Source organism: Toxotes jaculatrix, chromosome 3 (genome assembly GCF_017976425.1).
Source record: "Toxotes jaculatrix isolate fToxJac2 chromosome 3, fToxJac2.pri, whole genome shotgun sequence".
Lineage (NCBI taxonomy): Eukaryota > Metazoa > Chordata > Actinopteri > Toxotidae > Toxotes > Toxotes jaculatrix.
In genome coordinates, this window is record NC_054396.1 from 12,635,161 (window position 1) to 12,647,989 (window position 12,829).

Consider the following 12,829-nt stretch of genomic DNA (forward strand, 5'->3'; position numbering starts at 1 on the left):
AGAGTGTTTAATGAGTGCACACTGCTTAACGCCTCCGTGTGTGAATGTGCGTGTCTATGTGTGTGCGTCTACGCATGTGTGTGTGTGTGTGTGTGTGTGTGTGCGCATGCTTGTGACCAAGTGTGATAATTGAATAGAGACACAGTCTTCATTCCAGCCTCCAGCGCCCGCACAGGGAAAATAACTCATGAATACATTTTGTGTGTCCGTTGCATAGTTCTGTTGTTCAAGTTGCTCTCTCCTGTTCCTGCCGATGGGTGTAGAGAGTGGCCATCGACAAACTGGGGGAATAATATTGCAGTTAAGTGGTCTAATAAAAACGGGAAATATGAATAATTAAAACATATTACTTAATCTAAATGCAGGTGGAGTATAGCTCTGTGGCATGGAGGCCTAAATAAGCCACTCAGGCTGAGTGAGAATAAGCCTATACGTTCTGGGACTTCTACGGGGCTTCCTGTAGGCTTAAACACACAACTCCGAGCATGTGTGTGTGTGTGTTGGGGGTTATCCGGTGATGTAAACAAAATGTGTGGTGAGTAGATGATGCAAAGCGGGAAAACAGGAAAAGGACAGACAATGAACAAATACAATTAAAAGTGGGACAATGTAATGAGATGTTTATTGCATAGAAAACACGAGGACATGAAAAAAAAAGGAATGTGAGAGAGGGATAAATGGTAAGGGGGCGGAGGGGGAGAAAGAGGAAGGGAGGTATGAGGTGGTGAAAGAGATGAGCAGCTCAATTTATCAAACCCCTTTGCTGGGGGAGACTAATTAATTTGTTTGTGTGATTGCTTTGCCACACAGTGCACATATACACACACACACACACACATATTCACCAACACACACACACACACCACTGTCACCTAACCAACATGATGGACCTCAGTGCCCGCACAGACAAAGTGTACAGCATCTCCCCCTCACTATCTCACTCTTCACTCATCTTTTGTTTTGTTTTCCTCTTGTTAATACCCACGTTTCCGTGCAAAAATTAAGATTTTAAATGATCTCTCTCTCTCTCTCACTCTCTCTGCTCTCACTTGCTGTACTCCAGAAGTTTGTTGAGTAAGCTGTATTGAGGTGATTTTTTTCTCTTTTCCCTGCGCCTCATGACAAAAGCGGAGCCGATTAAAATGGAAACCTTGAACCCTTCCCTCATATAATATCTGCGAACACCGAAGAAGCACGAAGAGGAGGAAGATGACAAGTCTTCTGCTTGGTTACCTGCTAAACGTGAGTTTCGCAAAATTAAATGAATAAAAATGACTGACTGAATAATCAAATACACAAAAAATACCACATCTGTGGCATCAGTCAGTATTTACATGCACATAAATAACCTAGTGAATAACCACAACAGCATGTATAATTGTTTATATTAAGGAATTTACTTCACTGTAACCTAATTGTTATAAGTTAGTGTTGAAAGAATGTGTAGAAGCCAAAAGGGAAATAAGAAAAGAAGGGGAAATGGGGACACACACATATATATATATATATATATATATATATATATATATATACATATACATATACATATACATTTATACACACACACACACACACACACACACACACACACATGTATACAGAGGCTATCTACTAGCATGTGTGTATGCTGACCACCATACTTATGCTACTTTCTTTGTAATTAAATTATCTTGTAGCTGTGACTGATGCTATTGCAGCGAAGCAACGTCCGTGTCATGCTCGACAAAGCTGCTGACAGAGTGGTGGTACTGGATTGCTTAGTAGGATAGTGTGTCCTGTCAGTTTGCAGGCAGGCCATTTATCCTGCTTCAAACCTGTCTGGAGGAACACAAACACAGGAATTTCTGAGGATGTGGCTCGTGTGTATCTATTTATTAGTAGGCAGTGCTGTCCAGTACCACACATAAGCTTTCTTCACAGCAGACTTGACATAGGATAAGCACAGATGTTACTAAGCAATTATTATCATTATTTTTGTTTTTATTTTATACACCTATTGTTTACACCTGTCATTCAAAATGTCTTCTGTTAAAAAAAAAAAGAAAAAAGCTTTCTTTTCTCTTTTTCCCACAGAGGGAAAACTCTGAAACACAGATCTTGACGTGCTTCATGTACCTGTATAAGTCAGAATTTCTGAGTAGAACCACACACTGACGTTCTTATCATATTCTGTAGATTGTGTGTGTGGCAGTGTGTGGGCAGTCTCCCTCTCTCTCCCCCTCTCTGTCCCTGCGTGTCTGTGTGAGTGTGATTGTCTGAGTGGACACAGGTGTGCTGGAGTTAGAGCAGAACCCCACCAGCTGCATCCCATCCTGCAATCAAGACTTCTACAAATACCCAGCTCTGCCACTACCACCCTGCCAGATGGTAGTACCTGTTCTGTCCATCTGCGTTCAAGCCATTTTAAGTTGTATTTTGCTTGTTGCCTGTTATCAATGCTATTTTCTTCTTCCTGCATACCCGTTTGCTCTGCTCCGGCCCCTTGTCTCCCGTCCTTCGTCCTGCCAACCCTGCTCCTCTCCTCTCCCAGTCGCCGTTCAGCTCAGTTTACCACACCCCACCCGCTCTGCTCGGCTCAGCTCAGCCCCGGCTTCTCCCCCTGCTCAACGCAAGCAGCCAGCTCAGTCCTCCACGCTCCCGGGCGTCCCCTCTGCCCTGCTCATCCCACGGCTCAAATTCCATTTCTCTCTAACCAGCAATAAATATTCTTCAATCCAACTCCTCATCTCCCCTGCCCAGCCGCAACAGTGTGTTTTTACTGGGGTGTAAAGCAGTCATTTACTGTATTGCAGTATGGTAATCCAAATCAATAATAATAATTAAATCTATTTCACCCTGAATTCATGCAAAGGGACACATAATGCTATGGTGACTGTCACACTGCTATACACTGAACATTTTTGTACTGGTCACAGTGTTCCTTCTGCCGGTCAGTAAAACAGATTACAAATGAAATGTATTCGATGATAACACTGGAAATACCATTCATTACCGTCACAGAAACATGGCTTTTTAAATTTGTTTTATTAGTTAAAGAGGTTTTGTTCTCAGCAGTACACAGTTTTGTTTCCCTATTGCTTTCCTGCTGCTGTAAATTGTTGCTTTGTTTGAAACTGTCCACCTTGCATCCGGTTCACTAAATAACTCACTTATAAGTATTAGAGCTCATATAAACCTAAGTGTGTCACTTCTTCTAAGGCCAAAATAAAGCGCAGCTGAGGATAACCGCAGATGATGTGTGATGAGAATAAAACCAACTAGTCTGAGCAAGAAAGAGGGGAAGTCAAACAATATGTCAGAGTTAGACAGGGCAAGGTTTCAATGGAGGCTACCAACGTAGGTCGCCGAACACCCACCAGTCTCTGAAACCACCCAACCACCTGCCAATCACACAAACAACCATAACACACACAATAACCAGCTACCCACCACCTCCATACCCCCTTAATCCTTTGCAGGTGACTGCTGTGTCTGCTGGCTGGGGAGGAAGAGAGGTAAGGAGGAAGCTTATTTGAAACAGGAGAGGGTGAGAAAGTGTTTTAAGGGAAAACAAGATACACAGCTGTTGAGTGAATGTGTTTGTAAAACTTTTGGAATCAATTAGTTTTTTGTTGTTTTTTTTTTGCAGTGTTTTCTCTGTCTGCTTCATGTGTCCGTATCATTGTCATTCGCCAAACATATAATTTCCCTAACACTTCACTGACCACAGTAGCTGTTGTAAGTAGCTGTCCCAGTCTGTATCGTGTGATGACTATGACTCTTCAAAATTACAGTAAGTGACAGTTTTGCTGTCTTTCTCCTCCCACATCTTCATCCTTCCAGCAGCCCACTGTTGTTCTCTTTTGACAGCTTTAACATCTTTAACGTCTCAAACTGTTTGATTTATTGAATTCAGTTGCTTTTGAGTGATAGATTAATCCTGCCTGCAAGAATGACATTGAATGGGTCTCCTCACCTTAAGGGTGTAACACACCTATCATTCATACCATGCTGAATAAAGTTTAATAAAACTGAATTTCAACTGATTATTTAACATATTTAGATTTATCACATCCGATCAGAACCTTATCCTGACATCCAGACTGGGACTGGCACTTCCTCTGTCACTGTCAAAATACTTCAGTAAAGTTTCTGAAATAATTAATGTTATTAGTGGTGCATTGCTTTGCATGCACACTAGGCACCTCTATAGCAAAGCTATAGAGGTGCAATGCACCACTCTCGCGATTTCCCAAAGGGAAATTGTCTAGTCTATTCTCTTATTTCCTACTGATGTTTATTTGGACAAATAAAAAGAAATGTTTTTTTTTTTTTTTTTGGTGGTCGTTTTTATTTACACTCCCTGGTTAGAGGACTGAATAATGTAACAGAGGTTATGATGATGATGATGATGATGATGATGAGTAATGGTCCTGGCAAGTGGTTTAATATTTTCTGTGTTTAAACATTTTCTAAGAACAGCAGCTGAGAAACTGGGTGTTTGTGTTGTGTGACAACTGTGTGGAACAGGGGCACAAGGTTTATTGTTACGTCTGATGTTAAAATTCTCTCCTTATAAACTGTAGCAGATGTGTCTGATAGCATTTATAATGACAGGCGTTGTCAACTGTGCTGTGCTTTTTATTCAGCCCCTGATTGTTTCCTCTCTCTGTTCTGTGTTCAGAGGCCTAACCTTATAAATAAAGCGCCCGTCTAAATAAAAGCCATTTCAAAAACAGGAAAAGCAAAGTCTATCTTGAGGAGCGATGATCTGTTTCAGAGCACTTTTTTGTAATGATGAGAACTGAAGGCAGAATTACTCTAAATTTCTCTTTCACGCGGTTACACAAATGTTTAAAGGTGATAAACGAAGTGCTGTGAGTTAACGCACGCCTGGCAAGCCTGGGCAATGATGCAAACACTAAAAGATGGGGAGGAAAGACACAAATATGCACATGTGCTTGCACCTGTCTGGACAGCCCTGGTGGATTGATGTGCTTTGGCCTCTGGTCACAGTTTAATTAAACTGTACATCACTATGTTGCACACACAGTATTATACAGCAAAGAAAAATTGGGTTTCTCTCTTGTTATTTGTCTCCTTGCATACATATATATAAGAAGAAGCTTTTACCCTTTTCTCCACTGTTTCCTGTTTCTACCTTTCACTAGCTCTGTTCCTGTTTTTCGCTGGCTCCTCATGTTCTCTGTCGCTGTTGTGTTTCTCTCTCACTCACACTCACACACGCACACACACACTCACAGTACCAACATGCTAAATCATGCAGCCCAAACTGCAAGGTGCAGCTCTCCTCATCCTCTCCTCTTTCTCCAGTGTTATTAGGATTTGCTGCAGAGCAGAGCAGTGTGTCTTCCACTGCTGGGTTGGAACTGCAGGGTCACACTGGAGAGCTAAAGCCTCCAGCCTCCACTCCACTTCAGATGGGCCACTTTTTATCCTGACCTTCAGAGTGCTCAGAGTGGGATAGGTCACAGCTCACGGAGGCCTGAGAACTAGTCAATCTGAAATAAGTCACTGTATGTACGTCTATTTACAATGCCAGAAACACTGTGCCAAGACCTCAGAGCCCATCAGATGCGGAGAAGTGTAGTTTAATGAAAGCAGAGGCTTTATCTCAAATCATACAAACATACACCCACACAACTCGCTATCTCTTAACCGGTCAGACAAGCAAAAAGGCGTCTGGATCACTTGGCTTACAGCCACAAACAAACTGAGCGTTAACACACACATTCAACATCGCACACCTCTGGCCACTGGTGCCTGGGTGAACCGGAGGGGCAATAATTGAAAGTTGGCTCGCTTCAGAGAGCATGACACAAAACCAAGAGGGGAACCAAGAGTATTTTCACACTGTTTGTATGCAGTTAGAGTTAGTAGGTACTTGGGATAGGTCAGAGGGGGTGTCTGGCCCTGCCCAGTGGCCAGGCTCAGGGGTGGGGTAGAGGCAGAGAGGAGGCAGGGAGAGGGTTAAGTCCTGGCTGCCATGGCTAATGCTTCAATCTTCTTGCCCCCCTCACTACAACAACACGGGATCAACAAAGACAGGATCAACAAAGCTTCAGCCAAAATCCTCCGACGCACTGACACAGAAAATTCCCAGTCCTCCCCGGGCCGCACAGGGAACAGCAAACACACACTTACACATACACACACACACTCAGCCACACACACACACACACACACACACACACATACACACATATACACATATCTCCGACTGCTTAGGGAACAACAAACAAAGGCGGTAAATACAGCTGCAGACGGCTGGGCAGATAACAGCCAATCCCTATCCCCAACTTGTTCCGTGGCTCAGTGGCTACTGACTGCCCTCTGCAGCTCGCTGCCTTGGCCATGCCTTCTACACAGCACAAACACCTGCTGCTTAATGCTTCAACTCACTCAACTACAGCATCCCTCATCAAACAGCGAAGTTTCTGTTCTCCTGGTTGTGAAAAACTTTTCTCCACCCGTAGCTTTTTCTTTTTTTTTTTTTTGCTGTTTCTAATTCATGACTTATGATTTTGTGTAGTTGTATAATCTGTTAGTCAATTATCTATTTTGTCATAAGAGAATAAGTAAGCTACATTTTGCTGACAGACAGCATAACCTAATGCACATTCACACTGGCAAGTAAATCCATGTACATACAGTATATTCAAACTCTTAAACATTTACGTTCCAACACAGACAAACACCTTAGCACAAAGGCACAGGGCAGAAAAAGGCCATACAGGCCTGTGTTTCAGTAGATCAGACAGAGCCGGACGTTGCTGTGTTTGTGCACGCGTCTGGATGGAAAGATGGAGCGATAGACTCCCTGCAGAGGAAGAGATAGAGAGAAAGAAAGAGGCAGAGAGTGATATAGAGAGAAGGAGGAGGTGGGAGGTTCGGCCGTCCTGCTCGCAGAGGGGTGTTTGATGTAATCCAGGAAGTTAGTTCAGTAACTTCATCCCTCCATCCCTCCGTCTTAGTGAAGGACAGGAGAAAGAGGGATGAAGGAGGCCCTTGTCTGGAGAGCCAGGGGTTTTCCACATCTGTCCTCCGCATTGTAGCCAGCCTCTCTAAACAGCCCAGGAGTCTGTTATGGCTGGGGGAGGCACACACACACGCACACACACACACACACAAACACACACACACACACACACACACACACACTCACACACAGCAGCTATGTCTGAGTGAGCCTTGTGGAACGCTTTAACACTGATTGCAGTTAAGCGTTAAATCATCCATACTAAAGTTACCAGTGAGAGAAAACACATCAGGGCACAATTCATAGCTAGGCAATGTCTGTGTTTGGTGCGTGTGTGTGTGTATGAGTGTGAGTGTGTGTTTATGAAAAGCCTGTCACGCAACACTGCCCAGCCTGCTGAAGGGATCCTTGTCTTTCTTTTTTCTCCCTCCCCTTTTTTTTTTCTCTCTGGAGTTCTCTCTAACACGCACTTGCTTTTTCTTTCTTCAGGATATTTGACAGGTTGCCCCGACGCCCCGTACTCTCCACACTCCACACCGTACCGACACCTCGCCACCCCCCACTCCCCAACCCCTCGGCTGTAACCTGGCAACTCTTTCATACTTTAAGTGGGTAGGTGCCAAATAAACAAAGATGAGCGCATTCACCGACACATCCGCCAGCATAAGTCATGCACTACATCGGCCGGTCTCTGTAGTCAGGCCTGAGGACTGAGCTGTCGTGAAGTTAGGAGTCATTCACAGCTGCTCATTTGTGCCCCTTGTGGTTACAAAGGAGAAAAGCTAAAAATACTGCATGCTGAGGGGAAATGGGATTGAGTGCCAAATTCTCACTGTTCAGAGTGTCTATAAAGAGAATAATGGAAAGTTTTCAGCCACAGAATGCAATCACACCATGAATAGCATGCCTTACTCAGAAACCAGCTCCAACTTCAACAACTTCAACACAAAGTTACAAGTAAGCATTATTTTATGCTGTTACAAACAAAGGTTATTAAATGGTCAAATGCTCTGCACAATGCAGGGCTCTTTATTTCTTACCTAGAATTTTCTCTGTGCCAGTTTCTTAGCACAGCAGTCACTCAACATAATTTCTTTCATTCTCTCCATTTCAACCATTTTATGCTCATCTCAGCAGGCTGACATGTCATTGTAGTGGGCGTTTGACAGTCAAACACATTTCAATGTAATTGCCACCTCATAACATCATAATTACCATAGACGCTACAGCACTCACTTCTGAGAGGCTTGACAATAATGGGAAAGCTGTAATGATAGGTGTGTGTCATGGCATACACACACACACATAGACACACACACACACATACACACACAGGCCAAAACAGCATTGTTCCCACATGTCTCCCCTGGCCCTGTCCCTGATTTTTTTTGCCATTTCTCTTCATGTAGATATCTCCCATTTAATTCAATTAAAACTTTTAAACAATCTAATTGGAAACAACTGCCTGGAAAAATTAAATTACATAAACAAAACTATTCTGACAGATTACGTCTAATATTAGGCATCTGGGCCTTATTAGGCCCCAGTAATAACAGCAAGAGCACATGGGGAGGACAGGGGAGCAAGCCATTTTCTGCTGTATTAGCTTTGACTGGCCACGCAACCAGAAGGTGGGCTGTGTGTGTCTATGTGTGTGCGCACTCCACAACAGAGCAGTGTTTATTTATCCTCTATTAGAGCAGGAGCAGACATTAAACCCAAATAGGCCCTGAGTAGCACGCCTCCCCCCCCCCCCCCACTGATTCCTCCTTCCCTCCCTCTGGCCCGATTAAGAACATATGGAAATGGGGCACGCTAAAGGTAAAAGAGAGTGGAGGAGGACGCCTGTGAAGTACACATATGTGAAAAGTGTCAGCAACTATGTATATGCTTTCCTTGAGGCTCTAAAATAGAGCTTAAAAAAAAAAAAAAGAATATGGGGTTCTTGTCTCTTATAGCTGTCATGAAATGTATTCTTAAAAGGCTAATGCACTTACACAGTACACTGCCTGTATATCATCAGTTCTGTCTGCTGCCCTGCCATACAAGGTGTTCCTATATGCTGACTTTCAGTAAGTAATGGGTGGGCTAAGAGCTTTACAGTGGCAGGTAGCGGCTTGTATGTTGAACCATCATGGCTGTAGCAGCAGTCCGGTGGCGGCCCGCACTTTTTACGAGCCTCTGCCGCAGCTGTTGTCAAGGTCAACTCTCTCTCTTAAACCCTCTCTCTCAAACTTTCTCTCTGATCTCCACCTGACCCTCAAACCGCCTCTCACTGTCTGTCGTTCTCCCTCTCCTTCCCTCTCTCTCACTCTCTCACTCCCCTGCTGTGGTTTCAGCCCATGTCATCACATCAGAGTCGACAGCTCTAATCACTGTGCAGAGCGGACGGGCTGTAAAACATGGCAGGGACTGACAGCAGGGCTCAACACACACACCTTTCATCTTCCTTTACCAACACACACACACACACACACACACTCTCACATACACGCACAAATCCACATACAAATCCACATGGGTAAACACACACACATACACACACATTTACTATAACACAACATTAAAACCGGTGAAGGGTTTTAATGTCGTGGCTGATTGGTGTATACACAGTGCACCAAGTTACACAAATGTGCGCATGGATAAATACACACTTTACACAAATTCAAGGAGACCTCATCGTTCAGCAGTCCCTCTCGGGTGTGTTGTAGTCATAGTATCCCGCCTGTGTTCTTCCGTAACCCCAAACACAGCGTTGTTCGAGGCAGGAGGGGGAGGAGGAAAAAGGAGGATCTGTCAATCAATGTCTGATCCACCTAATCCTCAGGTAAGACAGGAGCTTTAGGACAGAAGACTGTCGCAGGCCAGACAGAGTAAAAAACACACACACACACACTCTAACATCTGACCCAAGACAGCGACTCACATCTTCTTTACAATATGAATTAATTTTATGTGTCGTTGGTGAGGGTAGGTATAGGTGTCTGCTGTCTGAGACCCATTGAAGGTTTCTATCAGAAGCTAAATCTGAGGCCCCTGGCAGGCAAAGTAAACGTCACACACATTACCATAGTAACTTGCTTAAATGAATCATAAAAGGTGCACAAACGCACACATTACTAAAAAACTAACAAAGATATCTATATGTAAACAAAACAAAGTATTGGCTTTTTGTGTCCATTTTGAATCTTCAAAAAAGTGGATGCTGGGTTTATTGTTGCTATACAGTGCAAGGACGGGTTTGAATTTTAAACCACTGAAGTGTGGACATTTTGCCTGGTCCTCACTTTCCGACACTTAAAATGACTGTTTTAGTGTTCAGACTTGGTTTTAGGGTTAGGGTTAGAGTTCGGTTTAGGTTTAGGTTTAGGTTAAGGTTAGGTGTTCAGTTTTGATGGTTTAGGTTACGGTAAGGAGCCAGAGAATGCATTATGTCAATGAGTGTCCTCACAAAGACAGGTGTACAAATGTGCATGTGTGTGTGTGCGTAGGTGCCTGTATGCAAGCACACACATCCACAATCTGAGTAATAAAAAAAGCCGTGAATCCTTTGTGAGGTTGCACAGTTGGTTTCATCGAGGGTTTGGCTTAAACAGCTTCAATTGGCACTGTAAAATAAGTCAACGCTAATTTTTTAAAAGAGCCTTTTCAATGTTTATCTTTAGAGACAAGGTTTTAAAAGAGCACAATCAAAAATGTTTGGGTATTTATGAGTTTTGCCTTTCAAAGCAAGCAAATTTCGGAGTTATATAGGTATTCAAATTATTTTTTAAGCTTGGAGGAGGAGAAAGGACCAGTGCCTCTCAAGGTTGGTCTGATTGTAGTTGAAGTGAGTTAGTGTCCTTGCACTGTCCAGTCCTTGTATTCTCTCTTGTGTTTGTGAAGCTGTATGTGTGTTCGGGTGCATGATGGTTTGTGTGTGTGTGTGTACATGCATGTGCTTGCATGCATGTACACATTAATAAAAACATTTTTTATTGACAGCCACTGTGTGCTCCCAACACAAAAGGACTCTGAATTCCAAGTCTGGAATTCATTAAAGACACTTTAACATTCAGCAAGACAATAAGATCAAATACTGAATACAGGTTGCATGCTTGAAAAGTTTAAACACTTTCACTCACCCAAACTCAGTTCAACACATAATAAAATATTCAAAAAGGACACAAAAAACTCCCAATTAAAAAGACGCTACTATTATCTTGTCACAAGCACAAATAATCATTGTATACCAAGAACTTCTCTGCAGCATTATTCAGAAGCATTTTCTCTCACAAATAAAACACAAATATAAAAGACAACTGTTGACAAAGAATAGAACTGGTTAAAACTTAAATTGTTTGTCCTTGAGCATCACTGGAGTACAGAATAACATCGATACATTCCCTCCAAAATATAGCCGTGAAGAAAGATTGAGATCTTTACACCACCTGAGCACCAGACAGAATTTTACCAGCCTTCAGCCACTGAAAATACATCACAACATCTATTCAATGACTACAGTGCTGAATGAGTGTCTGGTGTTCAGAGGGGGAAGCAAGGCTACTTTCTTAACAGTTAAAATGTCACAGTTCTCAGAAAAGGGACAAAAGAGCACAACTCAGAAGGCAGATGTTAAAGTAAAGAGGAGGGAAAAAAAAAAAACAAGGATGCAAAAATCCAAGCAGGAAAACAAAGTACAAAGGGTCTGGACTGAGGCAATATCCAAAACAGAACTGAGCACTGGCACAAACGCAATCTGGCAGAGAGCAAGTGGAAACAGACCGGTATATATACCCTAGGGAGCTAACAAGGGAATGAGGAACAGGTGAGCAGGTGAGTGGGGAGGAGGAGCAGGTCAGGTGATTATACTGGCGGGAAAGGCGGGCAGGTGGGAGTGACCTGGTCCGAAATGACAGAATTTGAACATGTTTGCACAAACGACTGGACAGAGTGAATGAAAGGATGAGATCTGAAGATCATGAAAGCAAGAGCAGCCAATTCAAATCTGTGGATTAGGAGGAAAAGATAATGCCAGGAGTGAGTTTCATACCTCCGCTAAAAAACTTTTAATACGGCAAGAAAAAAAAAATTTAGCTATCCCCAGTGAGTCAGAACCATAACATCTCTCCTGTAATGTAACGCACAAAGGGGACAGTTTAAGTGATGCGAGTATCCTTTTCAATGTCGCCCTAAGGGTTCAGTGGGGAAGAGGGAGTGAGAGGGTGGAACAGTGTGTGTGTGTGTGTGTGTGTGTGTGTGTGTGTGTGTGTGTGTGTGTGTTTGTATGTGTGTGAGTGTGAGTGTCAGGAAACAGGATGGCTTCAGAAGATTTATCACTGCTTGATCAGGTTGCGAGTGAGTTACTGCCATTACCCTCGACTCCACCCCTCCCCTGCCCAGGGGCCAGGGTGGTATATCTGCCTCTATATGACACATGCACACATGCGCACACATACACATGCATGTCCACACACACAGCACGGCAGTATATCAGCTTGTCTGTGACAGGCTCTGTGTGTGTCTCTCTCCCATCATCTGGCCATTAGACAGTAATGGCTGGGAGAGGAGAGTAGGGTTTCCCTGTGGGCTCAATACAACAGCATTTATTACACACAACAGAAGCACCATCCTGGCCCTGCCACTCACTGGATAGACGGGGGAGGAGGAGGAGGAGGAGGAGGAGGAGGAGGAGGGGGAGAGGAAAAACAGGCATCAGTAAAAGGGGAGGGAGTGTGGTGGATAGGTAGTGTGTCAGGATTTCAAAGGAACTTTGTGTACTGTCCTGTTTAGGCTGGCTGCAGAGTTCATCGTGAGACTCTATAACTTTTGAGAGAAGAATTACGGCAATGATAGGTTCAATTTCAAGTG